Genomic DNA, 3,565 nt, shown 5'->3' with positions numbered 1-3,565 from the left:
ACGAAATAATTGGAGTTTTCTGATTTTTTTTTTGGTGGTATTGTTTTATCTGATTTCACTATAAAGCAATAAAGTCAGGGTTATTACTTTATTTTAAGACCCTCACTTTGTTTACTCATTTCCCGAGGCACATATTTCTCATTCCAGTAGCAACTCTCATGTCTATGTGAGCTGAAAGCCTCTAGGTCAAGGTCTGGGTTTTTCCTTACATCACACGGAAGAAGAGACAGCAATCAGTTGGCAAAGGAGGAACCAATTCCCCCCATGCTTTTGTTTTAAATGTCAAAAGTATTCATGAACATAAGCAAATGCCATCTTGTGATTGTACTTGAGCTAGCTGTATTTAAGCAGTTTTCTGACAGTGTACTCTTTAAGGGGTCAGTCTGAAGATTTCACTCTGTAATGCTTTTTAGAGTGTTTTTTTATTTTTCTGCTCTCCTCTCAGTGTTTGGAGAGTTTATCCTGATGCTCATTTTTTCCTTTCCAATGAACTAGTCAAGAAAATGATGTACTAGCTGTGTCCCTAGCTGTGTTACATGTATAGGGTAAACAGTTTTAAAAATAGAAGGAAACATTATAATTTTCTTTCCTGCAGGTTTATTTTGAGTATAGCAATTAGTCATTTTGTAGCAATGTGTACCATACTTCCAGACAAAAATGACTGTCAAGGTGACAATGTCCCTTGCAGAACACATCTTGACCTTCATCTTCCTACAAATATTGGAAGACAAATTGCTATTCACTTTAGTGAACTCTTTGTATTTATGAAGCTGATTATCTGTCTCCTCAAGTCCACTTCATACCAGCCTGAGCTTTTTCCATTAGAGTTCTTGAAGATTACTGACTTCATTCACACTATTAGGAGGAGTCTGTATATATTACTATATATTTGTAAGGAAAAACAAACAAACTTCAATCCATAGCCTTCTTAAGAAAATAAGAACAATTCCTAGTGTTCCTGTCTGCTACATTCTAGCCTGATGGTTATTATCCCATGTATCTACATTAGTGAATATGGCATTTTTCTCTGTTTTCTGCATTAAACTATTGACTCTTTTTTCTATGCCTGGTTAAAAAACCACCATATTTGATTAGGTTAAGAGGTGCAATAAATAGGTCTAACCAAGTGACTTTTAAGGCTTGAATTTATAAAGGCATGTAGGAATACATGCCCCTGTGGCTGTTAAAGCATTGGTGGGTTTTAGGCTTGTAAATGTCTGTGAATCCAAGCCTACATTACATGCTCCCAGATACTTGGATTAGAGGAAGCTGTAGAATTTCCAAGTGCAGCTTATTATTACCACTGTTACACTGCTAGCAATAGAGGGACAAAAGGAGTAGCATTGGAGCTGCAAACATTTGCCAATTTTTAGGTGTGTGCTTTAGCAGGGGAACCACATTTGGTTCCTACATGCAGGAGCATTTCATTGTCCTGAGGCAGAGTAGTTTTTCTGTAGGTAACTTCTTATGTGTTATACTGTTCAAAGATTTCTTAAATATGGTATCTGGTGGACTAGAAACTAATCTCAACACTTCCTTCCTCCTGAAGATCTGCAGCAGTTAAAGCATATTCTAGGAGAATTAGCCTCCCAGAGACAGATACAAGCGATACAATCAGGTAGTAACTGGAGCCTTTGAGAATGAGTGTTGTTGACTCTATTTCTTGGGTTTCCTCTGTGTGATTAGATCAGCTCTAAACTGAAAGCCTGTGTAGCCATATCCTGTGTTTCCATTTATAATGTCAGATAACACCTTCCATCTCAGGATGTCTGTCCCCGCACATATATTTTTAGTATTCTCTGAGGCAGAAAAGGGTTATAATCCCCATTTTATACAGAATAAAATATGGAGATGTAGACAGGCAGAGATGAAGCATTTTTGCCCAAGGTTATAAAGAAAAAATCTGCCCATTTGAGGACTATAACCCGGATATTCTCTTTTTCTTATACTTTAACCATGGAACCATCATTCCCTCCTACTTAGAATGCTCTCAGTGTTTTTAAATGCTGCAATTATCCTTTGACTGCTTTCTATTTAAAGACAGGGATATATACTCAGCACTTCTCTAGAAGGCACAACAGCAGCATATATTTGTTAAGAACAGATTGTTCAGGTTTCTCAAGTCTCCTGAAGAAAGAAGTCATTATTATCTTTCTCGGGCAAATACGGAGTTAAAAGCCAGAAAACCCTCTTATCCTCAGTATAAGAAAAAATAGTGAACGCTATATTCCTGATAATTTAGAAAGAATAGTTCTTTTCATGAAGATTGGGATTCTCTGGATTATGATTACAGTTATCACTGTTTCTTTATCGGGAAGAGAGTATAGTAACAGTGGCATAATCTCTGTGTAAAAGTCTTCTAATAATCTTGTTTAGTAGCATCTTTTCTCCAAAATGAGTTGCTGGCAATCTGAAGAAATGAAATTTTCCTTCCGTTGTTTCTGATTTCTTACAGAACTGCGTGGTGAGGATTATTGTCCTGCTTTATAGAGACACTATGAGACAACTAAATATGTGATCAATAGCAAACAAAGCAGAGTCCAGTCCAGGAAACTGTGCAGGTTCATTTCATTTCCCAGTCACTTCCTCTGCTGGACACAAACACAACACAAACCAGACAGAGCTGTTTATCAAACCATTAAGATGGAAAACATCACACTGAGTCATTCCAACACAATCTGCTTCACTGAATAGAGAAAGAATTTCAGCAACAAACCTTATACAAGCTAATACTTGAAAAATCAGTGTTAGATGAAAATCATAAGTTTTCCTCAATTGTCTAATATGATGTGAGGCATCTAAATTCAGTTATGGGCACCTTAGTATTCGAGATGCCTAGTTATATTTGCTTAAGAGAAAAGTAGTCATGTGGGAGGACTTCAGAATATTGGAATCTATTGGGAAAAATAGAAAGCCTGTGACTGTGTAATTATAGACCACTGCATGTGTGAGGCAGGAATACTGCCACACATTCAATCCCAGCTCAGGGGTCTCAATTTCCATTTGCTCTTTCTGTGTAAGACCCTATGTTGCAGGGAGCTATAGCCATTCTTTAACAAAGTCAATACAACACCACCACTGCATTTATCTGGCTCATACTTACTACCTGTGTTGCACTGGTGTTGACTCTTTAAAAGGTGAGGTAAATAGGAGAAAATACATGTTTCCTCCTGATGTACCCCAGTATTACAGCCTTAGTGTAATACTGCAGCCTATCCATCGGCATTTGCTGCAGCAGAATTGTAGAGCCTACTGCTGGCAGATCAGGGAGTGATGTTTGCTTGGGGGTGCAGCATTGCTCCCAGGTGGCCCCCGCATGTCTTCCTCTGCATGGAAAGAGGGGCATAAGGAGGAAGCTACTGGGTGCCCAGGGGGTGTTGCAGTATGAGGTTGGGAAACTTGGAGGCTTATGCTTGTCAGAAGTAACTCTGGGTGTTGTAGCTCTAATACCAGATGTTCTAATACCAGATGACAGACTCCACATATCTTCATGTAAAATTAATGTAATAAGGGAACTATCTATGTTAATAAGTACCAGCTCAGCTAATATATTGTGTGCATCTGG

The sequence above is a fragment of the Corvus brachyrhynchos genome, unplaced genomic scaffold (genome assembly GCF_000691975.1).
Source record: "Corvus brachyrhynchos isolate BGI_N302 unplaced genomic scaffold, ASM69197v1 scaffold83, whole genome shotgun sequence".
Lineage (NCBI taxonomy): Eukaryota > Metazoa > Chordata > Aves > Passeriformes > Corvidae > Corvus > Corvus brachyrhynchos.
This window is presented reverse-complemented; position numbering follows the sequence as displayed.